This window comes from Toxotes jaculatrix, chromosome 5, assembly GCF_017976425.1.
Source record: "Toxotes jaculatrix isolate fToxJac2 chromosome 5, fToxJac2.pri, whole genome shotgun sequence".
NCBI lineage: Eukaryota > Metazoa > Chordata > Actinopteri > Toxotidae > Toxotes > Toxotes jaculatrix.
Genome location: NC_054398.1, coordinates 29,890,257 through 29,906,220, shown reverse-complemented (window position 1 = coordinate 29,906,220; position 15,964 = coordinate 29,890,257).

Genomic DNA, 15,964 nt, shown 5'->3' with positions numbered 1-15,964 from the left:
ACGGGCGTCTTTTGCTGAGACTGCCTTACGGCGTCTTCTATCACTGTTTCTTCACGGATCACACCGTTTGTCTTGCGGGTCGCCTGTCTGGTCTTTCGTCGCAGACTTTCACCATATCGATCTCCCTCTGGAACAGAGAAAACTGCTCTGCGCTCGTTGTCACACTTTATTTTTCCGGCCATGATGACTGCTATACCGCTTCGTATGCAACTCTTAACGTCTGTCGGAACCTATATAAGCGCTCTGCTGAAATTGGAGAGGTGTGATGATGCGGGGAGGGGTTTTCCCATGGATAGGAGCGTCGGAAGCAAACGGGGGGTAGCAGACGGAGGAAGGAGACATTATTTCTCACCTTTGTGACACGCTCGAATCAACAAATGCATCGTCACGAGACGCCATAGAGTCTACAACATTGCATATTGCCCCCTTTGATCTGAAACTCTTTCCACAGCACAGGGAGAAAGCAGCCAATGTTCACAACCAGCACACACACAAATGTTCACAACAAGCACAGCCAAATGTTCACATCAAGCACACCCCAAATGTTCACAACAAGCACAACCCAAATGTTCACAACAAGCACAACCAAAATGTTCACAACAAGCACACCCAAATGTTCACATCAAAGACCCCTAATTTATATATATATATATATGTTTCAATGAAAAACAATGAAGGGGGGTAGGATGAATGGGGGATACAGTGGGAGGGGCTAGGAAGTGATGTCATACAGGGGTGGGGGGATACAGTGGGAGGGTCTAGGAAGTGATGTCATAGAGGAGGGGCTAGGAAGTGACGTCATTAAGGGGCGGGGCTTATGCCACGTGGTGGGGGGTTGGGGGGGGGGGGGGGGGGGTTTAGGGTCATAAATCAGGGTCATAAATCACCTTTTTGACATAAGGGTGTACTCTTATTCTCTCTTTGGATCACAGCACAGACAGACTGAGCAACATCACCACATCTACATTCACACTATTTGTATCTTAAACATCTCTGATTGATGTTCCTGAGAGAGAGAGAGAGGCTGTGGGTTATGAGACCTGGATTTAACATTAGAATCAAATGGACTGTGGTTATTTGATAATTGGTTTGTTTATGTTCAGTCTGAATGGACTGAATAATTCTATTAATCATATTAGGCTGAAAACACAGTGCAGAGCTTCAGTCAGTGCTGTCACTATGTTAATGAGTGGAGAGGATGTGTCGCTGCTTTCCTCCTACTCCCACTTTGTACCACCCAAACACTCACAGACTGCTGATTATCAGCTGTTTACACATTTTCTCTCTGTTTGGTCCCAAATAGAGATGAAACATGAAATTAGTCAGAGTGGAGCCACTGAATCAGAGTGAAGCTCCTGAAAGCTTTGAAGAGGAAACGTCTGTACTTACTGAGAGGTCACTACAGCAGGTCACTGGGGCAACTACACAAACTGAGTCAGGAAGCCAGACCAGTACAGCAACATGGATGACAGAGATCACAGCACAGACGAGGGTTATCTGTAAGATCACTGCAAAGAGCTGAAGAAAACACATCACCTGCACATCTGTCCCTGCTTCTCCTTGGCCCTCTCTCTGTCTCTGCCGTTGTGTGTGTAGCTGTGCTGGTGTGTAACCTTGGCAGTGGGTTGTGTTGATCTCTCATGGCCTCCTGCCTGCTGTGTGTCTCTCTGTGGGTCACATCCAGTCATGCAGCCTCTCCTGACACTGACAGTCAGTAAGAGGACACACACACACACATTTCACTTTAAGGAGCAACAGGATTTGAACATGTGACATTTCAAACAATAAAAGCTCAGGTTCCTACACAATGTGAATACAGCTTCAATAACTGAAGTTTATGGATCCAAAGTTTCCTGTAAAGTGACTGATAGAAAATCAGAATCAAACTACTTGTTGCTGAAACAGTAACATATTAAAGCCCCCAGGCCTCTGGGAACTGGAACTGAATCATGAACAATAGTGTTTCATTGTCTGTCAGTGTTTGTTTGTATTTGAGCTGTTTCATATCCTCCCATTTCTCCTCCCTCTATAGTTAATATGGACGACCTCTGTGTCCCACAATGCCTCTCTCCAACCTCAGTCACTCTGTTAGGGAGCAGCTATGAAGCTGACAGCTTTATTGTGGCTCATCTGCAGGACCAGAGAGCACAGGCTCAGGTCAGGGTCAGAGATAAAAGATGAGTGAGCACAGACGTCCATCTTTAAGATGAAGAGCATCTTAACACCTGAGAGTGATTTCATCCAATTTACTGTATTGTCTTTCAGTGCTGCCTAAATTTTAAATGTCTCTGGATGTTGTGTTTCAGAAACTCAGAGTTCCACAAGCAAAGCACTGCTGGTTGATCTTCAACATAAATGATAAAAAAGACTTGGAGGACGCCTGTTTCAACTATATAAGTCAGACTGCTGAAGCCTCATGTTTAGCATAAATAAACTGAACATGTACTGAAACCTTTGGGCTGAAGTTCTTGTGATTAGACATCATGTCAATTTAACAAGCACATCCCACTGAACTGAAACACTGACACCAACTGACTTACTGAAAACCTTGGAGCTGATCTGGACTTTCCTGTAGTTTCCTCTTGTCCTTGTAACAGCAGTAGCTCCTCCCTTCCTTGTCAATAATTGTGCAGAAATATCTGAGTGCTTCTTTCTTCCTAAATCATGAACAAGTCCTGTCCAGTCCAACTGTTTCTGCTCCTGTTTGACTTCTGAATTTGTCTCTGGCTGTGTGTCCACTTACTGCAGCCTGTGACATCAGACTGTAGAATGTTGATACATCAAAGGCATCAAAGGACAAGCTCTCTCTCTCTCTCTCTCTCTCTCTCTCTCACACACACACACACACACACACACACACACACACACACACACATTCTCGTCTTAATATAGTTGTGAGGATACATGTTGCCATAAGTCATTCCCTTGCCCCTTAACCTAACCTTAACCATCATAACTGAAAGCCTAACACTAACCAAAACATAACCCATACTAATGATATTCAATCCTCTCAAAAATACCAAATGAATTAGAACAATAAGCACTCAGGACCATTCAGCTGGGTTGGTGAATTCAGCACCAAGGACAGCAGCAGCTGACCTGTACACAACTACATGTACTAATACACAGCAAATTCACAAAGTACTAAAATCTGGAGTCAGGCAAAAAAGTGTGAAAGAGTTACATTTCTGGAGTTTATTTTATAACTCTGACTACAGTTTGTGTTAAGGTGTACACCCAGGCCGAGTTGAATTTTGGAGTTTATTCCCTGGTGTTCAGGATCTGGTTTTAACTCTGTCCCTGGAGTTCACGACGCATTTTATCGCGGCATGAGCAGCACAAGGAACGTCGTCACAAGGCTGGTAAGAGCATGATTTTTATCAAAAAGTACTTTAAATGTGTGATATTTTGTCATTGTTCTCACTTTATCTACTTACATAGTACCGCTAATGACTGCGAACTTGATGTTGAACGTAACCCCATTGCTTTTACTCCATTATTTAGAGCAAGTAGCTCCCGCAGCATTAGTTAGCTAACTGTCCTTAGCTGCCATTGTGGAGCTGTTAGCTTTCACTCAAACGTTAATGTCGGCCATACTGTCTGTGGCGTGTGATGTGTCTGTATGACGGTAATGACAAACTGTTTGATAAGCTTCACAAATTAATGAAGGTAATTAATACTGTTTTGGAAATAACCATCCAACAATGCAACCGCATGTCGGTGTTTTAAGAGTATAATTTCCGGCTCAACGGCGCAGACGCAGCTGAAAAGTCAGTTTTGGCTAGCATGCTAACAGTAGAGCTTATAAACTGTAGCCTTGCTGTTTTGAACAGCGGTGAGAAACGAGTATTTTAACAGTGTGTAGTTGGGATAAACTTTAACTTGAACATGTTATTCTCAGACATATGACATTTTCTTCCTTTATGTCAAACCAACATGTTGATCAAAGTACAACATGGAGGGAAGAAGAAGTACATTAAACTGGAAGAGGCTTGCTTCTCAGATTTTCTCAGTGCAGGTCAGTCAGATGTTTAGTATTAAATTAATAAAGATGTAAACATGTTGTAACGTGGAGTTGTTATGGTATAGTCCAGCAGAAGTTTCTTATCCCAGAGACTACAACACTGAAAGTCACAGATCAACAGGGAGCAGAGGTGGATGAGGATGTTTCAAAGATCTGTGTTTCTTCATCTACAGTGATGATGGTAGGACATTTAAACATTCATATTTTGCTGCACTTATATTTTGAGAGATTTGTATCTTGACACAGACAAAAATATGTGATTGTGAGAAGTGGATGATAAGAATTCCAAAGTACAGTATTTAATCAGTTCATATTAAGCTGTATGTGTTGTCTGCATTTCAGACCTCCCATCTACTGAAGCATCTATGAACCTGGCTGATCGTTCAGACCTGACAGAATATGTGACCCTCACTACTTGTGGTAAGCAGAGTTATAGGTAATGGTAATGTTTTGTCTTGAGACAGGTAATATCCAGCCAGGTATGTGATATAGTTTTAATGTGCTGGACTTTAGATTTTATTTGCCTTATACTTGTGTGTGTGTGATCTTCAGATCTAAGTGTCCTGCAGCAAGGGTGTGAAGGCTCCTCCTCTCCAAGTCTGACAGATACACTGTCAGTCTCAAGCACTTTAAGCAGAGACACAAGTGATTCTGGATGCCAGCCTTTGATGGACAGTGTCCTTGCAAAAAAATTAATTGTTTTCCAACTTGTTTACTACAAGATTTTAGTCATTATTTATTAGACATAAATCTTAAAAAAATGTAAGTAATATGTCCAGGTATTAGATAAATGTATTTGCTTACAACATAGATCTAAGTGTAGTTGTAAATATGTTTATAATGTTTTCTTTTTTAGAATGTGGAGCAAATTCTTACTTCAAAACCAGCAGAGATGACTGTGATTAAAGAGTATGAAGAGACTGGAAGTTTGAAAGATTCCACCACACGGTTACTCTTTCAGGAACACTGAAACATGATATTCAAAGCAACAAAGGCTTTCTTGAGTGGCGCATGAAGACAAATCCAAAAGCACAGAGTAGAGTGGAGCTCTGGATCCTCCCACATCATCCAGAACCTACGATGATCAGCCAATCAGAGATGAATGCATGGAAGCCATATGTTTCCTTCACCACACAGCTGATCCTGACTTAGTTTTCCAGAGGATGAGAGAAACCTTCTACTACCATCAGCAGATTCTTCATGACCCACAGCGATCAGCTGATGTATTACACGTTATATATATATATATATATATATATATATATATATATATATAATTTTTTTTTTTTTTTTTTTTTTTTTTTTTTTTAAGTGAAAATTGAGGTCAGCAGGTTTATTTTAAATGTTTGAAAATGTTGTTTTTCTCTTTTAGATTTTGCAAGACTTCTCACTGATGTTTGGAGCAGAGGTTGCTTCAAGGTTCCTTGAAAAATGGAACAGCAGTTTTAAAGATAAAGTTATCAAGGAGGCAGGAACCTGAAAGAGACGTCTCTCTTAAAACAACAACTGAAAGCTGCCCTGAATGAAGGATCTGACACTGCTGATGAAGCAGGTACAGTTATCATCAGAATAGTAATGCAGTTATGCGAGTCGTCCAACAGTCATCAGTTTATTGTGTTTATTGATTTATTTTACAAAAGCATCTCTGAGTCTAAATAGGCCACTTAAGTCTGCAGTTAAGATTCAGTGTGAGGGATGAACATTGCTTTGCTCTCCAGCACAGATTTATAATGACTGGGCCATTAATAGTTGTTATATGTGTATATGTTTAAGATCATAGTAAAACCATTAGAACAATGCACAGAGTGATATCATAAACACACTACTTAATATATATAATGAGTGTAAAAGTACTTTTCACTCTGTCCCCAGAGTGGGACAGCAACATGGCTTCTCTTCTGGTGCTGCTTCATCTTCTCACTCCACAACCAGCTGGAAGAAAGCGTCCCACAAAGATCAGCGTTGGAGAGACAACGGATCATCTGGTAAAATTTCAGAAGGTTTGTCAAAACTTCCAAATACTGTAGATGTTGCTGAGTTTTATAAAGACATTTTTGTAAACATATTTCTCTTGTTTCAGTCATCCCAAAGCCTTGAGGATCATCTCCTGACCACTGAAGGAACTTTGGTTCAGTGTTGCTTTTGTTCAGGAACCTCAAATGAATTCATGCCATGTATCCAGGTAAAAGTCTCTCTAGTTATTGTGGATTCAGGAGACATCTCATTAAGATACACAGCTCCATTGATAACACAAGTGTGTCTAACCAGATCCCTTTCAACAACGACACAGAGACAGTAAACAATTCTCAGTCTGTAACTGATGAAATACTTCATCTCATTTCCAAAATACTGAAGCAGCTCCTTCAGGTTCTACTCACAACAAAGACGTGTGTGCTTCAGTTATAGCCAAGCTTTTGGGGAGTGGTGAACCAAATACTGTAGTTCTTTATACAACTGGAAATTTAGAGGAATTTATCAAGCAGGTTATCAAGCAGCTATCACTGGGAATGCCTGTCCTTAAAAACAGTTGAGTCTGGTCCAGTTAAAATGTGTTCAGTTGAAACACTGGATTTTTCTGAAGATATAACAGCATCTCTTCACCTTGATTGTGAAGCCATCGTCTGTGTCACACAGTGGGTGAAATGCTGTGGAGCTGAGTATCGTGTTGGACTCTTTGTGTGCACTGGTACTGATGAAAACATGAACCATTGTTCAGCAAAATAACCTCAGTCATTTTGCACAAAGTGTTTTTTGTTTTGATTGAGCATGAAGCTTGTTTCCATGATCACTTCCATGCTTTCCAAGTGAGTGACACTACACAGAGTGAACTGATTCTAGAAAGAGAGAGATTAAGATATTTCAAATGGTTTGATGCTCAGATGTCATATGGTTGTGATTCATAATGTTATGTTGTATCAGACAGTTGTATAAAATGATTTCTAATCTGAATTTAATGAGTTCTCTTACTGTTTTATACTTGAACTGTAAAGTGAGTAGTTGTCTACCTCAAATTACACAAAGCACCACAGAGAAATGTGTCAGTTTTTTATACATTTGCAGACATTTTATTATGCAGTAATGTGTTGTTTACAGTGTTTTGTACAACTTCACAAATGTTTTTCATTGGTATTATTTGCTGCCTGTGTGCTATAAAATTTTACAGTTTTAATTCAGCAATTAATTCGAAGTGTCATGTATTGAACTTTTAAATGTATTTGCACAAATAAAAGCAAAAACAAAAAATCAACAAGATGGTGTCTGGTGGTCATTTTCCCATAAAACTAAATAATAATGAATAAATTTGAACTCTAAAAAGTGTAAATAAAACACATTTTGAGTGTTAGGTGTCAACACTGGAGAAGAGTTTATATTGAAATTAACTAAATTTTAGAGTCACACTCAGTGAGGGATGAGTATTTTAACACCAGGAGGAGTTCAAGTTAACTCTGTTTCAGAGTTAAAAATTCAACTCCAGGAACAGAGTTATTTTAACTCTGCCACAGAGTCTATTCAATGGTCACACATGTTCACTCAGACTGAGTTGATTTTAACTCACACAGAGTTTATTCCAGAGGCTAAAATTTGCTGTGTGTGCAGTATTTCCAGCTTTACACATGAACTTGTACAAAAATAAACACTTCTGTAGTGATGAAGAAAAGTGTCCATGTAACATTTAGGGCTTGACCATGGTTCCTGGCCCCTAAACAGAGGAGGAGCAGAGAAAATGTGGGCCAATAGGAGCTGTTTTAGGGTACTGAGTAAAGTTGATCATTTTGAATGTGATTTCCAGAAACGTCATCTCTATATTGTTTCCAAACCTCTTTGCACTCACCCCACCAGGGATGGCAGCTGAGATGTTCAGATAAACAGAAGTGAACCATGAAGCACGTGCTGGGTTAAACATCATCACTGGCTGACAGATGAAGTCCAGGGTAAGAAAGCTGAGAGCAGAAGAGGAACACATTCACAAAGTGTGATATTAAAGAGAGTCAACAATGAAATCTGCTCTTCACCTGAGCTTCTTTCCACTAACTGACTCTAGAAGGTGCCAAAGCTCCTGAAGTGTTGATTTGGAAATGTTTCATATTATCTCAGGAATAATATGATGGAAACTTGAAATGATTGTGATGATTGTTTACTGTATAAGTCCATGTAAGAGCTCCTTATTTGTTATTATTTACTAGAGGAAGTCAGGCTGCTTCCTGAACGGAGACAACTATTCACAAATGTACTCAGTGGTCTCAATGTGTTAGGTAATAACTAAGATTTCATGTTTCATTCTAAACTCCAGTGCCAGCCAATGGAGACAGGCCAATACTGAGTGAATACAATACTGTGAAAAACTGCAGAATCTGTGCATGAGGATATTTTCAACTCTTTTTGGACTTTTGTTAAACTCTATATAGAACCTTTTGGACTCTTTGGGGCTCTTGGGTTTTGTTAGTAATTTGTTAAAATATATTTCTCTTGTTTTGGTCTCTTGCATTTTGGTTTTGCTTTTCCCATTTTATTTTGAAGACCGAGCCCCTGCTGTCCTGCCCTTAGTGTTACCTGTGTCCCTGTCTTTGTTCCCTCGAGGATTTGTCCTCTGTTCCCTTTGGATTGACTTTCATTTGTTCACCCCAAGTAAGGACTTCAAAGCTTGAAGTTTTTCTCCTTCTTGGACGATTTCGTTAAGTTTTGTTTCCGGGCCTTGGATTTTGATCCAGTGATTTTGAGTTTAATAAAGAGGACTTTAACTGACTCGTCTGTCTGTCTTGGGGTTTCTACACCTGTTCCCTGCACATTAGTGTTCTTGGCCACAGCAGTGACTGTAACAGGTCCCTGCTGACCTCTCATTTCATATTTTTACACTGTGTTTAAAAGCAGAGGAGAAAACTCAGACAGCACAAGTACAAAGCAGGATAATGGATGATTTCTTCATTTATCTTTTTTCAGTGGTGTAAGAATAATAACCTCTTCCTCAGTGTGGGAGAGACCAAAGAGATGGTTATCGGTTTCAGGAGAAGGCCTTCACAGCATCCCCCACTGACCATCGACGGTGCTGCAGTCGAGAGGGTGAACAGCACCAAGTTCCTGGGGGTGTACATTTCTGAGGACTTCTCCTGGTCAACAAACACAACACAGCTGGCCAAGAAAACTCAAAAACACCTCTACTTCCTCCGCAAACTGAGAAGAGCCCATGTCCCACCTCCCATCATGTGATCTTTATACCGGGTCACCGTTGAGAGCATCATGGTGCCTCACTGTGTGGTATATTTTGGTATATATATATATATATATATATATATATATATATATATATATATATTTGTGTATTTCTTACACCCTTTACATTTATATTGTAGTAAAGTTTATTTAGCTGGTTTTGTTTAAATTGTTTAATTTATTTATTATTGTATGCACATTGCAGAGAGAGAGAAACAACATTTCGGTTCTCCTGTATGTCTGACATATGTTGAAATTGACAATAAAAAGCCTTTGAATCCTTTGAATCCTTGAATCCTAAATGTGGAGATACTGAAGCCTCTGTAATGTTTGATGCCTGAACAGAGGATATTTTCTTTTTATTTCCCCTCCTGGGTTGACTTTCATGAAGCCTCTCAGCTGGCCTTGTTAGAGGATGACAGAGTGGGTGGAACGCTGAGTTACTGTACCTGTGTGATTACAATGACACTCAGCAGGTGATGATCACTCACAGAGTCAAATAAGTAGCAGGGTGAATGATCCACACAACAGAGACTTGGTCTGAGCTCAGTTCAGGTCTCAGAGGCAAATGCTGGCTCTGGATCCACAGGAATAATCACTAAATATAACTTTGTCACTGTGTTTAAGACGTCACAGGTAAATCTTTGTTTCTTTAAATATTTGGCTTTGGGCCAGAGTATTTCTGGCCTTCAACTAAATTTTGGATGTAAGTGTGAAAATGTTCAGCTCATGTTGTGACAGTTGGTCTGTAAAGCTCTGATGATCCAGTGTTTACACTGTGATAAAAGCAGATTTCATTTCTCTCTGTCTCTGACGATGCTGGGATTGAAAACAACACTTTGCTTATTCTTGGATCAAAGACAAAATAATTGAGGGAGAAGATGAAGAAACAATGTAACTACAGAAAGCAAGAGTTCAACTAAACAGCATCAGCAAACGAAGGTGAGAAACAGGAAACACATCTGAAACCTACACATCTGTCCTCAATGACTCTGCATCAGTTTGTCTCAGGATGGACAATCCTGAGCCACCACTCCTCCTGCCATCAGGCATCTCATCTTAAAACAACCTGCTACAGTCAATGTCAGTCTGTTTATATTGAACTGTTTTTATCCCAAAGCTTAACTGAGGCTGCAGAGGTTCATTTTGTGTTGAGACGTACTCACACGTTCATTCAGAATCATTCATCAGGCTGGTGAAGTTGTGCCAATGACAGCAACAATCAAATAAATATCTACTGAAGTGAGCTGCAGATAGATGGAGACATACTTGTCCTTCAGCTTTCCATCGGTCTGTGGACAGTAAACAGGCGTCTTTTGGATGTGGATCAGCACCATGGACAGAGACAGTGCAGCACCAGAGCACAGACATGGTTCCACTCTGATGGTTTCACTAAAGACACAGTTTTAATCACACAAGTGAAACCACAAGAACAAAGTGGTTGTATCTCCAAACACAGCTGATATTTTGGTTCATGTATGTGCAGCAGAAAAAGAGCAGAGTAAACAGCTAAAGACAGAGTTAGAACTGAGCAGGCTGATGTGTGTAGAGTTGTGTGTTCAACTTGCTGCAACAAGTTTTCATTCAAATATCTTATTTCACTGAGAAGGAATTTTCTCTTCCACAACAACAGATGTGAGGCTGTTGATGGATTTTGTGTTTCATGAGTTTGTTGAGTTTGTTTCTCATCACGCAGCTTTATAATATATTATAACATATTATGGATGTGTTGCACCTTATTGTGATTCGAAGGCAAGACACACAAGATGCATAAAGAATAAGGAAGAATACTTTGATTAAACAACAGACAGGCTGGTTCTGTTAGAGTAAAATGTCTGTGGATATAATTTGCTTCAGTCGTCTCCTCTCTGCTGACATCTGGGGACACAGAGACAAAGCTCGAGCAGAGTCTAGTAATGCAGTAATATGAGCAGTGAGTCAGTCAGTCACACATGTTGTGAACAAACCCCCAGTTTAACATTACTGTCTAAAGCAGTTCTGTTATAGTTCTGTTACTGTTACAGTCACTATCAGACGTGAACACAAAACATTCATTCATTCATTCACAATCATTTCACGTCTCAGACCTGATCACACTCTCATCTTATTAACAAGCTCTGTTTGCCTCCTCACCCTTTTCTATATTTCCCAGAGGCAGGATGATATGTTGGTAATATTCTAAAGAGCTGATGGAAATAAAAACCACAGTAAATACAGTGAATCAAACACTTTAAAAGTGTTACTAAGTGTTGAGCATTGTTTTAGTGTCCTTTTGTTTTATCTGCACCAATGTTACAAAATGAATGATGAGACTAAAGCAGCCAATAGAATTTACAGCACAGAGAAGCAACAGGACACAGGCCAATAAAAAGACAATAGAAGTTTAAACAAGTGAATAAATAACACAATATGACATATTACTGCTACTATTACTACAACTACTACTACTAGTAATAATAATAATAATAATAACAAATAAAACATTGTTGCTGTTATTACAACTCCAGCTCCAGGAGCTTTAAATCCACATCTGCCTGAAGGTGGTGATTTAACTCAAACAGCCACATCAGCACAAACTAATGAACATTGTTCTGTAAAAACACCAAACAGTTCTTCACTTCAAGAAAACAATGGAATCAAATCAAAAGAGTGAACAACATGAATGTGAGAAAGTGAACACATCATGTCTAATTTCTTTAGAATGAGCCATGGATGGTTTCACTTCACCTCTCTAACATCTGATCTGGTAGAAGGAGCAGAAAGCAGCAGCCTTGTGGTCTTCAGCCTGCTCTAATGTTTGAAAAGCTCATTACTACACTTTATCCATGTAAAAGCAACAACACACTGATTAACAGCTAAGAACATGTCTGTCACTTTTTACTTAGAGAAAAGGAGAAAGAAATGAAGGAGCAGGTGTTAGAAGAAGAGAAACATAAGAGGGAGACGATGAACAATCACTGTTACTGACATTAACATTAACAGACGTCTGTAAGTGCAAAGAAAAAAAACTGCTCTCACTACTTTAACAGAAATGCAGTCTTTATAGTTACTACACTAATTATTGTATCTCATCTGTGCACAGAAAACAAATCATTAATGATGAATATTTTTGAAGATTTATTATTGAATTTTTAAATGACAGTTTACCATCTGTTTTCTGGAAACACAGAGCCTGGAAATGACAGAGTCAAACTGGCTCTTGTGGTGTAATTGTGATCATAATAATAAAATTCTACAGCTGCTGCAGTGAGAACTTTTCCTTCATCCTTCTTTTCAAGATGTCAAGATGATTTTGTCAGTTCCATAAACACCTCTCTCTCTCTCTCTCTCTCACACACACACACACACCATCATGGAGAATATAGGACTTACAGCAAATCAGGATCTGTATTGATCAGTCTTCTGACATAACAAACTATAACTACTTGCAGAACAAAGTGTGTGTGCATCTTAAAATAAGGGTTAGTCGACACATTAAGGTCTCATCTATCTGCACAAACAAATCTCTCTTGTGTTCTATTCATCCAGTCAGCTAATAATATTCACAGTTTCATAGAAAACAAACAGAAACATAATGTATCACACAAGCTGCTCCACATAGACGTAGCATAGCATTTGGAGCAGGCACACAATTAAATTCCTCAAAGTTAAATTTAGGATCCATTTTTCAAGAGAACTTCCCAGAACCTTTTCAGTCTATGAAGCTTTAAACATATCAGCTCTCTCACACTGACTGAGGCTGAATTCTGAACAGATACAAGATTTGGAGCTTAGTGATCATCATCAAAAGACAAGGAAACAGAAGAAAGGAAACATTTCAAAGAATGAATGCACCATTTCCTCATATGAAATAGTTTCACTGCTTAATAATTAAGATCCTTCAACAACTAGGACTTAATACAGTCCTGTAAATGAGCTGCATGGAGCAGAAAACAAGAATCAGAGCTGAGAGTCTAAAGTGGCAGAGTATCTTCAAATGTTTGTCTGTTAGTGCAGAATTTCCTCTCTGTGTTTCCATCTCTCCACCACAGCTTTGAAAGGAAACATTAGGTGTAGAAACACAAAGAGGAAAATTTTGGACTAAAAATAACTGGAAGATAGAAACTTGATCTACTCAGACTGTTGCAGTCTCATGTTTGCTTCTTTTCAACTCTGGAAGTCAACTTTTCCACAGGACAGGGACTGTGGATTTTATGCTCCATCATTTCCATTAGAATTTCTTTAGAAAGGATCTTGTTGCAGACAGTACAGACTTCCTAGAAATCCGTTCCTTTAACACAAACTACAGTGCATCACACCAAAACAAAGTTAAGAAGCTGAGCAACCATGAGAATATCTCACAATCATGGGTATGATTACTTGTACTAATTTCACAAACATATCATTTGGACAAAACATTTCAAAACATTAACTTCTAAACTACACACTGACATGAACTACTAACGTGTACTGACTTACTGAAAACCTTGGAGGTGATCTGGACTTTCCTGTAGTTTCCTCTTGTCCTTGTAACAGCAGTAGCTCCTCCCTTCCTTGTCAATAATTGTGCAGAAATATCTGAGTGCTTCTTTCTTCCTAAATCATGAGCAAGTCCTGTCCAGTCCAACTGTTTCTGCTCCTGTTTGACTTCTGAACTTGTCTCTGGCTGTGTGTCCACTTACTGCAGCCTGTGACATCAGACTGTAGAATGTTGATACATCAAAGGCATCAAAGGACAAACACGATTTGATTTTAAACATGGAGTGGCTCCTCCCCTTCATGGTGTTTGTTTTTAGTGTGTGAAAATGCAGAGTCTGGTCAGAGTAGAGAATGTGAGAGGAAATGGGTCAGGTCAGGGACTGTTGAGAATGTATTTGAATAAGTGAAAGTTACAGGTAGGTGGTTATCTTGTGTAAAGATGAAGTGTTTGTGTGAGTGAATTTACATGTAGAGGTGTGTATTTTATCTGGCAAGTATTCAAACTGCATAGACAATAGGTTGGCTGAGTTGTGTTAGGAGTGCGTCCACATGTTTGTAGACAGAGCAGACACTCTTTTAATCACATATTTTTATGCACAAAGCATCAATGTACAATGTGACATTTTTTTTTCTCAGGGCTGCATTGTTAAGGTAGGTTAAAGTTAAGTCAGGCAGTCTTTGGTATGTGAGAGTATGAGTGAGTTTCACCATATGTGGTTTATGAAAGAAACATGTTGTTTCCCATTAATGTTAAGTGGATGAGTATGGCAACCTGTATTACAGAGTATGTATCAATAAAAGTCATATGCTTGGTTGTAGACAGAGAAAAAATATACCAAGTGTCCATTTACAGTCAAGCCCAAAATTATTCATACCCCTGGTAAATTTTGACTTAAAGTTACTTTTATTCAACCAGCAAGTGTTTTCTTGATTGGAAGTGACACAGGCGTCTCCCAGAAGATAATAAGACGATGTACAAGAGGCATCATTGTGGAAAAAAAGTATTTCTCAGCTTTGATTTACATTTAAAAGTAACTTTAAGTCAAAATTTGCCAGGGTTATGAATAATTTCTGGCTTGACTGTAGTACATAAAGCATAAAATTATTATGTTTGCAATAACTAGTGATAACTAGAATAAATAGTAATAATGTATGATAACATGGAGTGCATGGTCATAAGGAACATATGGCATTACCTTGGCTTTGAACTCACAGTCTTTGACTTTCTACTCATTCTTGCAACCACTATTGCCCTTTCTGCTTCACAGGGCAGTTTGTGCTCATATTGTTAGGTTTGAGTTAAGTCAGAGTGTTTTTAGAGGACCCAGAAGCAGACCACAGGCTGATGGCAGGGAAAAAGGTAGATTTAATGAGGAGAAACACAAAGTGAGTCCAAAAACTTTCAGCTGATTCTGTTGTGAAACTTTAATTAGTAGCTGTGCAGACAGTGTCTTGTGTGTGGGTGTATTGTCATTTGATCAAGAGGTGATATAAATGTGATCTGAGGCAGCTCAGTGATATCAGCAAGTATGTCTGGAGTTTTGTTTTAGCCAGGCACTTTTGATAGGGACAGCTCACCCAGGTGTGTCTGTTATCTGTCAGGCCTTTTCAGTGTGTAGTTGAGCTGAAATGAAAGTAATCCAGATGGTTGCTTTGTGTGGATGGACTGAGAGCTGTAAAAGAGGTGATATGCATCTGATTCTGTTTAACTCAGGGATGTGATCCAAGATGTCAGCAATGTTGTTGTAAGGCAGGGAATTCTGAAATCATTCTCACAATCAGTAAAATAATTCAGGAATTCAGGAAATTCAAAGTTCACCCACTGGGAATTTCGGAGAAGGGGCAGAAGAAAGTGAGTGGAATGATGATTGGCTGATGCAGTTTGTGCTCTCACCTGTGGGCGGGGCTTTACAATGGCATATAAATGCCTTTGTATGGTAGTATGTCGGCAATTCATTGCTTTTCAGCAATCTCCTGAGATCTTCGACCATTAGTGTTTGAGAGAAGGTCAACATAAGTACCAGCATGTGTGTGTGAGTGTGTTTGTCCTTTGATGCCTTTGATGTTTCCATCTCTGCTCATGTTGATGGTGTCTATCTATCTGTCTATGTCTATCTATCTATCTATCTATCTATCTATCTGCATATGTGTGTGTGTGTGTGAGAGAGAGAGAGAGAGAGAGAGAGAGAGAGAGAGAGAGAGTGAGAGAGAGAGAGAGAGAAAGAGAGAGAGAGAGAGTTTGTCCTTTGATGCCTTTGATGTATCAACATTCTA